We start from the raw sequence: 12,717 nt of genomic DNA, 5'->3' as shown, positions 1-12,717 counted from the left end.
TACAAAAAGAATTCCAGGATAGCCAGGACTGTTACTCAGAGAAACCCTGTCTTGAAAAACCAAAATAGCCGGGCGATGGTGGCGCACGCCTTTAATCCCAGCACTCGGGAGGCAGAGGTAGGTGGATCTCTGTGAGTTCGAGACCAGCCTGGTCTACAGAGCTAGTTCCAGGACAGGCTCCAAAGCCACAGAGAAACCCTGTCTCGAAATAAAATAAAATAAAATTTTTAAAAAAATGAAAAGAGAGAGAGAGAGAGAGAGATAAAGAAAGGCAAAGAAAAAAGAAAAGTCCTTTCCTTCAAAGGGTACTCAGTCTGAGCTGCCTAAAGCAGCCTATGGAGAAAGGGTTTATTCTGGCTTATAGCGCCAGGACACCATTCATCATGGCGGAGAAGGAATAGTAGTAGGCAGGCTGTTTGCCTTATATCCACAGGCAGGATGTGAACAGGAAGTGGGACAGGCTATGAAACCTCAAGGCCCAGCCTTATTGACCTACTTCTTCCAGTGAGGCTCCACCTCCTAAAAGATTCCGACTTTCCCACACAGCACCACCAAGTGGAGACCAACTCCCAGCGGGAGAGCCTACAGGGGATGTTTCAAATGCAAACCACAACACCATGCAAGCATGAGGACCTGAGTTTAGAACCCACATATAACTGGGCATAGCAACAATTTCCTGCAAACTCGTGTTTAGGGAGTAGAGACGGGTGGATCCCAGACACCCTGGAGAAAATGTTGAGTTCCCAATTGACTGGGAACCCTTTCTCAAAAAATAAGGTGGAGGGCCAAGCATGGTGTTACAAATCTTTAATCCCAGTACTCTGGACGCAAAGACAGGTAGGTGAGTACCTCCAACACACCAAGACGAAAACTGAATAGTGAAAGAAAGAGGGGGGGAAATACCAAAGGGCATAATACCTGCCCTGGGGAGGCAGAGACAGGGGGATCCTGGGGCTTGCTGAGCAGCCAACCTAACCAGATCTGTGAGCTCCAGATTTAACCCTATTTCAGGAAATAAACTGGAGAGCTAGCTCAGCCAGTAAAAGCACTGGCTGCTCCTCCAGAGGACTTAAGTTCAATGTCCAGCATCCACATGGTGACTCACAGCTGTCTGTGACTCAGTTCCAGGGATCTGGCATCCTCTTATGGCCTCTGCAGGGACCAGACATCCACACGGTGCATACACATGCTTGTGAGCCATCATGTAGGGGCTGAGAAGAAAACCCAATTCCTCTGCAAGAGCAGCCAGTCCTCTTAAGCACCAAGCCACATCTTCATGCCCGTGTGCATGTCTTTCTGCGTCTCCACATAATTCTGCATCTGGGGGTCTCAGCTGAGCTCAGAAACAAATGAACCCTTTGGGCAGTGCACAGGTTTACAATTCTTCCCAGAGAATGTCGCCCTGGTGGGAGGTAGGAGGAAGAAAACATGAAGGTTCAGGACAATGTCAAGGTTGTTAAGCCTTTTCCTTTGCTTCTTCTCCTGCAGTCCTAGACTCCCAGCAAAAGAAGCATGTTCATCAATGTGGCTGTCCCTTTTTGTCTTACCTAAGCAGTCTGTCACAAGTCATAAATTGAGCCATGTTATCTTCCTCTTTCTCCTCTTTCTATTGCGGGCACTATGCCTCTTTTTGGAGCACGTGTGTGCTGAGCCTCTTCCCAGCACCTGCTCCAGGTCTCTGACAGCTTGGCTTCCCCATGTTTGATAGGAAGACAGCTGTGAGGGACCACTTTGTTTCCAAAAGAACAGCTTGTACAAGAACCCCAAGAGCCTGACACGTTTTCCTAAGTGGCAGTGTCATGTTCAATATAGAAAATTATGTTGTGAGTGGTGGGAGAGGAAACAGTACTGCCAGGTGAGACCGCCTTTGATTGACATGTTAGTCTGTGTTGGGCTACTCTAATACAATACCTGAGTGTGGATACCTTACAAAGGACAGGAAATTATTTCTTACAATTTTAGAGGCAGAGTTAAAGGCTAATATCTGATGAAAGTCTTCATGCTGGGGAAAACCATAGCAGAATTCAGAGGGTAAGAAAGCATTGGGGGAGCAGGGCAGTGGTGGTGCACGCCTTTAATCCCAGCACTCGGGAGGCAGAGGCAGGCAGATCTCTGTGAGTTTGAGGCCAGCCTGGTCTACAAGAGCGAGTTCCAGGACAGGCTCCAAAACCCTGTCTCAAATAAGGAGAAAGCATTAGAGGGCTGGAGATGTAGCTCAGTAGCTACAGTATTTGTCTAGCATGCACACAGCTGTGAGCTTAATCCCAAGCACTGACGAAACCAGGTACAGTAGCACGTACCTATAACATTAATCTTCAGTCACTGCCCTTGGAGGGTAGAGGAAAGAGGGTCTAAAACTGAAGGTCATCCTTGGGTACATAATGAGTTCAAGAATGATCTGAACTGCTTTTTTTTTACTTATTTTTTTATATTTAATTATTTTTCTTTTGTGTACGAGTGTTTTGTCTGTGTCTGTGGACCTGTGCCATGCATGCAGTGCCTGCAGGGGCCAGAAGAGGCATCAGATCCCCTGAAACTAGAGTTTCAGATGATTGAGAGGCACCATGTGGGGTGGTGGGCCGAGCATGGTGGTGGAACACCTCTAAACTCGTCACTCAGAAGGCAGAGGCAGATGGATCTCTAGGAGTTCGAGGTCAGCCTGGGCTACACAGCAAATTTCAGATTAGCCTGGCCTACATAGTGAACTCTGTCTCAAACACAAGGATGGTGTGTGTGTGTGTGTGTGTGTGTGTGTGTGTGTGTGCTGGAGAGGTAACTCAGCCAGTGCCATGCAAACATGAAATGAGGATCTGAGTTCAGTCTTCAGCTAAAAAGCACTGGGGAAGCAGAGGCATAGAGACAGGTAGATCCCTGGCCCTTACTGACCAGCCAGTCTAACCTAACCAATAAGCTCCGAGGGTCTGTCTCAAGAAGCAGGCTGGACAGCGCCTGAGGAATGACTACCAAAGTTGACCTCTGACCTCCATACACAGAAGCAAACATGTACATGTATCTGCATACACACAAATACATACAATTGCACAAAAAAGAAAAAAAGAAAGATAGGAAAGGAAGAGAGCAAGAAAAAGCTGAATTCACTTTTTTTAGGCAGTCCACTCCAGAAATAGCAATCCATTCCATGAAGGCAATGATCTAGTCACCTCTTAGCAGGCTCCACCCTACAGTGGTGTTAGCCTGGAGATGCGTGAACTTTGGGGAAGACACTAGAACCACAGCAGTGGAGGATTTTGCTGTGTGGGTTATGGAAACCATTGAAGAATTCTGAGCATGTTGGAACCCACTCCCCTCCCACTCAGTCCTCGTCAGTTCCGGCTCTTTCTTTCCACCCTGCACACTCTGCTCCATTTGGCTGACACCAAACTCCCAACCGCACCAACAATTTACAGGGAAGCTTCATTAGGGAATTTTTCTGTTCACATTAAGCTCATTTCAAGCTTTCAGCACCAACAGGTGAGGAAAGTGGCTCCATTAAATTATTTGCTCTGAGTTACAAAACAAGGAAGAGGCAGAGCCTCCTCTCTTAACCATTATGTTAAATGACTCATGTTCTCTACCTTTCTCTAAGTCTTTTCTTTGGGGAAAAAAAAATTAGAAATATCTGTAGGATGCCTTTAGGACTGGAGGCAGAAAAGAGAAGAAGTTGGAAACTTGTTTTATTTTTAAAATTACATTATTCTGTGTATATGCAGGGGGTGCTGGCTCACAGTTGTGTGTGTGTGTGCAAGGCATGCTTGTACTTGCACTGGGGTGGAGCTCAGAGGACAATCTGCAAAGGAGTTAGCTCCCTCCCCCACGTGGGTTACTGGGATTGAACTCAGGCCTTCAGGTTTGTGGGCAAACGCTTTTAACCACTGAGTCATCTTGCTGGCCCAGGTGAGTCATTTTAGAATCAGGACGTTCTGATTTGTTTGTTTATTTTTACAGTGCTGGGGATTAAATCCAGAGTCAAGCATTCTATCAAGGAATTAAACCCCTAGGAGGATTTTCTGATTCTGATAGAACCTATTAGCCCAACCTTGCTTGTTTATCTGCAAAGCAGACAGTCCCTTTCTATTCTCCCTACCCTTTGCTTGGTCCACCTGCTTGCTTCAGTTCCCATACCCTCCTTTCCTTCTGTGGACACTGTTTGTACTTATCTTTTGGGCTTTGTGCGACATGTTTGTTCCCTCCTTGAAGAGGGTGGTCATTCCTCCTCTCCCCTTCCTCAGCCCTAACAAAAGGAATCTGGTCTCATCCTTAGCTAGCAAAACTCTCAAAGATTAGCTCCTTTGACCTCATTTCTGGGCCCCCTCACAGTCCAAAGATCTATAAGCACAGGAGCATCTTAGAAGATGCTCAGCGTTTGAAACCAGCAACATCTATAACTATCCTCAACTCAGCGGTGGCCTTTCCTCACACTGACATCATCTATCAGGCCATCACTCCCTAACTGGACTACTCCCTAACTGGACTACTCCCTAACTGGACTACCCCCTAACTGGACTACCCCCTAACTGGACTACCCCCTAACTGGACTACCCCCTAACTGGACTACCCCCTAACTGGACTACCCCCTAACTGGACTACCCCCTAACTAACTGCCCCCCAGGATAACTTTTCCTCTGCTCTTAATTTCCTGATTTATAGAAAGCACCCAGAGATTGAGAGGCATGGTGACACTCGCCTTTAATTACAGCACTCAGGAGGCTGAGGCAAGCTGATCTCTATGAGTTCAAAAATTGTCTGGTCTACACAGTGAGCTCCAAGCCTACCAGGGCTACACAAGGAGAACCTGTCAAGAAAGACAGAGAGGAGAAGAAGAGAGAGAGAGAGACTTCAGAACAATCTAAAATACAAATTTAGTCTTATTACTTCCCTTAAAATTCTTCAAAGATTTTCCCACTCCTGTACAGTTTGGGGATGTCCTGCCCACCCTCTGCTCCCCACTGTTCTTGCTCCTTCCCTGCCAAGCACACTTGCTAACCTGTGTTACTCCAGCCACAACTCTCAACAGCTTTCATCAACTCTTTGAAACTTGCCTGTTCGCTCTTGACGCTACATGATACTCATTTGATGTGGAACCTCTCCCTCCTCTCGCTCCAGCTAAATTCTACTGAATCTTTAGGTGGTCCTCAGCTTAAACTCGGTGTGGATAGTTTTATCAACTTGACACAGGCTAAGTCATCCGGGAGGAAGGAACCAATTAAGAAAATGATTCTAGGGCTAGAGAGATGGCTCAGTGGTTAAGAGCACCGCCTGCTTGTCTAAAGGTCCTGAGTTCAATTCCCAGCAACCACATGGTGGCTCACAACCACCTATAATGAGATCTGGTGCCCTCTTCTGGCCTACAGGCAGGATACTGTATAAATAAAGAAATCTGTATGTGTACCACATGAATACAGGTTTCCTCATGGACCAGAAGAGGGAGTTTGAGTCCCTAGAACTGGAGTTACAGGTAGCTGTGAGCCTCCCCATGAGAGGGCTGGAAGCTAAACCTAGGTCTCCTGCAAGAGCAGCAAATGCTCTTAAACCCCAGAACCATCTTGACACCCCCACTCACTCTCTGTCTTTAATAACTATTTATTGAGGCTCTCTCATGTGGATGCTGGAGACACAGTAGGGAACAAGACAGGGAGGCCCTGTCCTCCATCTGTGTGCCAGTGGCACACAGTGAGTGCTCAGTGAACCCCAGTCCTACTGAGAAATCCCTTTCATCTCTGGAGACAGGAAGCAGGGAGCACAGGCGCTAGAGAGAGAAAATAAATGCCTTTGGTGACCTCTGGCCCTCCCTGGTGACCTCTGGCCCTCCCTCTATCTAGGCTGGGCAGGGACTAGTCAGGGAGCAGCAGAAGGGGGGGGGGCAGGGGAAAGAGCCTGAATCCCTGAAGACAGGCGATGGATTCGGCAGCCCAGTGCCGTGGCCATTTCACTCGTTTGGTAACAAGTTTTCTCCCTTGCACTTGAGAAGAGCAAAGAAATTGATCTCTAAAGGGAAAAGCATAAAGGGATGGAGATGACAGAGAAAAGGGGAAGATGAGAAAAATGAAAGGAACAGCAGGGAGGGGAGAGGCAGGCACAGAGGGAAGGGCTGCAGGCTGGATTCCAGTCCCATCACAGGCAGACTGCACTAGGGTAGCTTCTCATTCAGGTCACTGAGAAGAAGCGAAGAAAGGTGGAGGCGGGAGGAGATGGGGATTCGGGGTTTTTACACCCTGGAAATCCCCCAGATGTTTTCTAGCACCTCTGGCACCTCAAGTCACTCTAGCTGCATCTGGCCAATCCAGGATTCTACCAAGGCTGGCCGCCCCCTGAACATACTCCCTGCAAACCCTCAAACCCAGGAAAGGAAAAGCGGTCCCTGCAGCCATTGGTTTTGATCTTTATCAGAAAAGGTCAGTTTTTTTTTAAAAGGCCCTGTGTTCCCCATCTGCTTCTTGACTGGGGGCCCAGGCCCCGATTTCTGAGATTCTAGCCTGACAGTACCTCATTTGCAATCACAGAGCTGAAACTTCTATCACAGGAACCTCCAGATGCCAAACCAGAAGCCATCATTCCTTACTGGGCCCTGCCCTTGACAGCGGCTTCAGCTGCTCGCTGCTGAGGCTACAGTGCCATCTGCTGGTCAGCTGAGGAAACTGTCCCGCTAAGGCTGCAAAGTCCCTGCTAAGCCTCGGAGGAGGGGCCGGCTGTCTCGGAGGCCGGCTCTAGGCCTCAAGGGAGCCAAGTCTTTGTTCTAGACAAATCCAGTACTGGCCCTCAGGGACGAGGCAAATGTTTTGATCGAAGGCGTCAGTCATTCATCTTAGACAAGGCAGGATGCCTATCTTCTACACAAGGGAACCTGGGGATTCGGAGAGGATGGCTGAGTGTGCTCTGTCCTTCATAAAACTCTCGCGTCCTCTCAAGGTTAAATTACCCAGAGGAGTCCCAGCCTGCCTTTGAGTTCTATAGATTTCTTCAAAGTGATTTTTTGCTTCTGTGCAGATTTTAAATGATTGCAAGTTGTGCTAATTGGATGGGGAAGATAATGAGTGCAGGCCTAGAAGAATCAGAGCTCTGAAAAAACAAACTTGCCTGTGCTGAGCTGACCGAGGTTCTCGGCAGCTTTCTGAAGCTGTGTTATTCCTGCGGCCTCTTCCAAGAGAGAGCTGTGAGCGCCAGCGCTCTGAGGGTTTGAAAGTGTATTATATTAGTATCATTATTATTGTTTGTGTGTGTGTGCATACATGTGCTATATTTGTATAATATTGTATATTTGGAGGTCAGAGGACAACTTTTGGGAGTCATTTCTCTCCTGCCTCATAGGCTCTAGGTTCCAGGAATCGCTTTTACCCACTGAGCTAGCCCTTGAAGAAGCTTTACACCCTGATGCCCACCCTTGAAGACGTTTCTATAGACCCGTCTCTGCAATGATCCCCAGTGAGGCCTTTCTCTGGTTTTTAGACATTTGCGGTGCCCTTCCACCCGGTGTAGGGATTTGTCTGTAAGGCCAATGGCACATGGCAGGAGGAATCCTGATTAATTTCCAGAATTAGGTTATAAAAGACACTTGTTTTCCTCTTGGCCGCTCCCCTCGGTCTCATTGATCACTTGTACTGGGGATGACAGTTGCTACGTAGTAACCAGCCCTATGGAGAGGCTCATGTCAACAGCCATGTGTATGGCCTTAGAAACACGTCCTCCCGGGCTGGAGAGATGGCTCAGAGGTTAAGAGCATTGCCTGTTCTTCCAAAGGTCCTGAGTTCAATTCCCAACAACCACATGGTGGCTCACAATCATCTGTAATGAGGTGTGGTGCCCTCTTCTGGCCTTCAGGCATACACACAGACAGAATATTGTATACATAATAAATAAATAAATATTTAAAAAAAAAAAAAGAAACACGTCCTCCCATGCTGGACAAGATGACCATCAGACCTGGGAGTGGGAATTTAGCTCAGTGGTTTAGCACCTTCATACAAGCAGAGTCCTGGGTTTGGTCCTCAGCTCCAAAAGCAAAAGTCAGAAGACTGACTGCAGGCCTAATAGGAGCCCTGACCACAGCCTTGGGAGTGACCTTGAGCCAGCTCATCCCCCCCCCCGCCCCCCACCTCTCGGAAACTTCTGAGGCAAACATTTCTTATTTTAAGCCTTTAACGTTTTGGGATAATTTGTTTTGTAGCAATAGCGACTGCCATATGGCACTTTTATCCTATTCTCTGCATTGTGTTCACCTCACTACCTTCCCAATCTGGCTGCATCCTCTCCCCACAATCTCTCCGGCCTTGTCTAGTGTGCTGCTGCCTCTCAGCTCTAACTCAGGCCCTCCAATTAGTTTGTCTCCCTTTTTGGAGATGGGGAGGGCCAAGCTGGCTTTGAACTCCTGCCGAAATTAAGGATGACCTTGAACTTCTGATTCTCCTGCCTCTCCCTCCCACGTTCTGGGATTACAGGTGTGAGCTACCCCACCTGACTTATGCAGTGGAGAGGAGGAAACTCGGGCTTCCCGCATGCTAGACAAGCACTCTGCCAGCTGAGCCCCAGCCCCAGCCCTTTTAGGTCTCTACTCAAATGCTACTTCCCCAGAACAGCTTCTGTTCATCTTATTTTTAGATATTTTTTTTTAGGTGCATAGGTCTTTTGGTTGGATGTATGTCTATCTGTCCATCACTCGCATGCTGTTGACCTCAGAGATCAAAGACAATATTGGACACCCTGGAATGCGTGGTGAGGTAATCGTGCGATGGTGGAACTGAAATGGAGTCTTCTGAAAGGGCAACAAGTAATCTTAACCTCCAAGCCATCTCTCTAATCCCTAGAGTAGACCCCACCATCCTACACACACACACACACACACACACACACACACACACACACACGCAATTTTATTTTTGATTTCTCGCTAAAGGATTTATCTGTGTAGCCTTGGCTATCCTGGAACTCACTCTGTAGACCAGATTAGCCTCGGACTCACAGAGATCCACCTGCCTCTGCTTCCTGAGTGCTGGGATTAAGGGTGTGTGCCACCACTGCCTGGCCTGCCCCTCTTTTTTAAAATGACATTTTATTGGTTTGTATATGTGAGTGTATGTACAGGAACATCAAAGGACAACTTGTGAAGGATAATTTTCTCCTTCAACCGCTTGCATCGCTGACCTTGAACTCAGGCTGGCAAGCTCAGCTGGCAAGCCCCTACCCACTATGCCATCTCATTGGCATTCCCCCTCTTAAATTGCAGCCCCCATGTCCTCCTGTTCTATTTTCTAGTTTATTTTTAGTCTTAGCTCTTATAATTATATAATATATAAAATAAACAGATAATAAATATATTAACGTGTACGTTATTTCTGTCCCTCCCCTCTAAAATGTAAACTTCACAAAAGCAACTTGTATTTTCATTGATGTTATTACTGCTCTGTTTTCAGTATATCCAACAGTGTCAAAACATAGTGGAGATACATGTTTAGTTAACTAGGAAAAAACTTGAACATCATAATTTACCAGTTTACAGTATGTTTTCTAGTTCTCATATAATACATAATAGTCTATGTTATGATCGGCTATGGTTATCTTATCTTTAATTCAGTTCAAGGCAATTCAGGGAGACTAAAACTATAAATAACTGTGCTGGGCATTGTGGTGGTGCAGGGAGTAGCTGAGGCTAGGCTATAAAGCTAGACTCCTACCTCAACGCAAACAACAAAGGAAGACCTGCCTCTGTTGTTTGATGATGAACTATGTGACTATCGATCAATCAGATATGTAATCTCACTGAGCCTCAGCATTACCCATCTATAAAATGGGACTAATACAAATGGCCTCTCCTATTATGGTGTAGTTGTAGTGATCAAATAAGGAAATGAACGTACAGCATTTTAGAAAAAATCTAGGGGCCAAGAACATAGAGTATTTCCCTAGCGTGAAGGGCACACTGGCTTTGACCCTCAGTCCCAACACACACTACTAAGCACTGTGGTGCACAACCGGAATCTCAGAACTCAGGGGATGAAGACAGGAGGATCCGATGTTCAAGGTCATCATCTACCAAGTCCTGAGTTCATAGTCAGCCTGGGTTAGAGACTTTGTGTCAGATAGATAGATAGATAGATAGATAGATAGATAGATAGATAGATAGGAAAGAAGGAAAGGAAGGAGGAGAGCCTAGAGAGACAGCGCTCGGCTGAAAACTGACTGCTATTCCAGGAGACCTTGGTTTGGTTCCCATCACCCACATGGATGCTCACAGTCACCTGTAACTCCAGCTCCAGAGGATCTGCTCTTCCCTTCTGGCCTCCTTGGGGCACTGCATACATGTACATGTATGTACAGACATACATGCAGGCAAACACCCATATTCATAAAATAAAAATAAAAAGTATATAAAGAAAAATCTAGCCAGGTATGATGGAACAAACCTGTAATCCCAGTATAAGGCACAAGTGTGAGAAACACAAGTTTATTGATATATTTATAATAAATTTATATAGTAAATGAATTTATATAATAAATTATGGGGGGTTGTTTTTTTAAAAGAGAGAGTGACAAAGGAGGGGCTTGGGAGGTAGTTCAGTCACTGACTTGCTTGCCTTGCAAGGGCAAGGACCTGTGCTTGATCTACAAAATGCACAAAAAAAGACATAGGCAGGTGAATCTAGTTAGTTAGCCTAACCTACTTACCAAGTCCCAGACCACTGAGAGAAAAAAAGAAAAAGGAAAGCGGATGGAGCAGGCTAAATAGCCCAGAGGATTAAGACACTTGCCACCAAGCCTAAGGACCTGAGTTCAAGTCCTGGGATCCACATGGTGGAAGGAAAGAACTAATTCCTGCAAATTGTCTTTTGACCACATGAACGCTATGGTGCACACATGCATTTGTGCACACACACATGCATACACACACGATAGATAGATAGATAGATAGATAGATAGATAGATAGATAGATAGATAGATTTAAAACAAAGTTTAAAGGTGCATGATGCCTCTCAGAAGATGAGTATTTGCATCCTCACACAGATGCACCTGCACACACCAACACACACTCACAAAAGAAAAAACAAAAATCTACTACATGATGTCATAGTTCATCTTGATTGTCAACTTGAGACGATTTAGAATCTCCATGGAAATACACCTAAATAAAAGTGTTTCCAAAAAGGTTTGACTAAAAAGGGAAACACCACTATAAATGTGGCTATGACCATTCCAGGGGCTAGGGTCTCAGACTGAATAAAGAGAAGGCAGAGTTGAGCGCAAATATAAATCACTCTCGGTTTCCTATGTAGACGTAGTGTGACTAGCTGCCTCAGCCTCCTGCCGCCATGGTTTCCACACCAGGATGGACTGAACCCCTAAACTGTGAGCTAAAGTAAACCCTTCCTCACCATATAAACAAGAAAAGTAACCAGTACACATGATGAACACATTTCTGAAATTTGTTCTCCAAACCAAAGTCCAGGCTGAGCTCTATAAAGAAAAGGAAAAAGCCTAAGAAGTCTGGGAATGGGCAGTCCAGGTTTCCAGCCTTCCTGATCCTTCACATCAGCACACCGAAGCTTTCCAAAAGCAGCCAGGGTCAACTCGGTGCGGTGCGCACACTTTTGATCCCAGCACTCAGGAGGCAGGGACAGGAGGATCTCTGTGAGTCAGGCCAGCCTGCTCTGGATAGCTAGTTACAAGACAGCCAGGGCTACACAGAGACCCTATCTCAAACAAGTCAAAACAAAAAGTTTTAAAACTTCTGTACCCAAGAATCTTTCACCAAACACCTGCCTACACAGTGGGAAAGCTTGCACAAATGGAGTGTTGTCACCGGAATAGAATTAATACTTAGCATCTAGAAGGAGTGCCAGTGTTCTTGGAACAGAAGTCTTGGTAGAGCGACTGATGAGATCCAGCAGCTGTTATGGAAATGAGGAAAGAAGAACAAGAAGGAGGAATGGAGGAGGCATGAGAAAGGAGCGAAGGAGAAAGGAAATGAGGAGGAGGAAGGAGGAAGAAGTGGTGCTGAGAGGAGAGAAATCTAACATCTAAGGCCCTTGTAACTTAGAGAACAAGGAGAACTGAACTTCCCCAGGATCAGGCACATTACAGGGGAGCCTGCAATCCACTCGCGGCTGCCAGTCCACCCTTGGCTGCCAATTCTGGCCTCCAACTGAAACAAGTTCTTCTTTATGGCAGAGGAGGGAGGAATCAGGTGAATCTCATCAGTAGCAGCTAAACCAAAAGAACAGCTGGGGCCCTGTGGCACAGGCACTTAATCCCAGCACAAATCACAGCACTCAGGGTGCAGAGGCAAGCAGATCTCTGTCAGTTCTAGGCCAGCCTGATCCTACAAAGAGAGTTTCAGGCCAGTCAGGGCTACATAGTGAGACCTTATCTGGAAAAACAATTACATTTAGCTTTCGCATATGAAAGAAAGCATTATAATATTTGTGTTTCTGATTCTGGCTTATTTCACTTATGATTTCCAGTTCTCTTCTCTTGTGAATGTCATTATTCTTTACAGTATTCTTTATAGTGGAATAAAATCCCACTGGGCATGTGTGCTACACTCTGTTCCGCACACTGGCTGTTGTGGACCATACATCAATAAGCACGGATGTGTGACTATCTCTGTAATATGCTGACTTAGAGACTTTTTTTTTTTTTTTTTGGTTTTTTGAGACAGGGTTTTCTCTGTGGTTTTGGAGCCTGTCCTCTGGAAATAGCTATTCTGACTGGGGTGAAACAGAATCTCA

This window comes from Alexandromys fortis, unplaced genomic scaffold (genome assembly GCF_014885135.2).
Source record: "Alexandromys fortis isolate MF-2015 unplaced genomic scaffold, M_Fortis_MF-2015_v1.1 scaffold_25, whole genome shotgun sequence".
NCBI lineage: Eukaryota > Metazoa > Chordata > Mammalia > Rodentia > Cricetidae > Alexandromys > Alexandromys fortis.
This window is presented reverse-complemented; position numbering follows the sequence as displayed.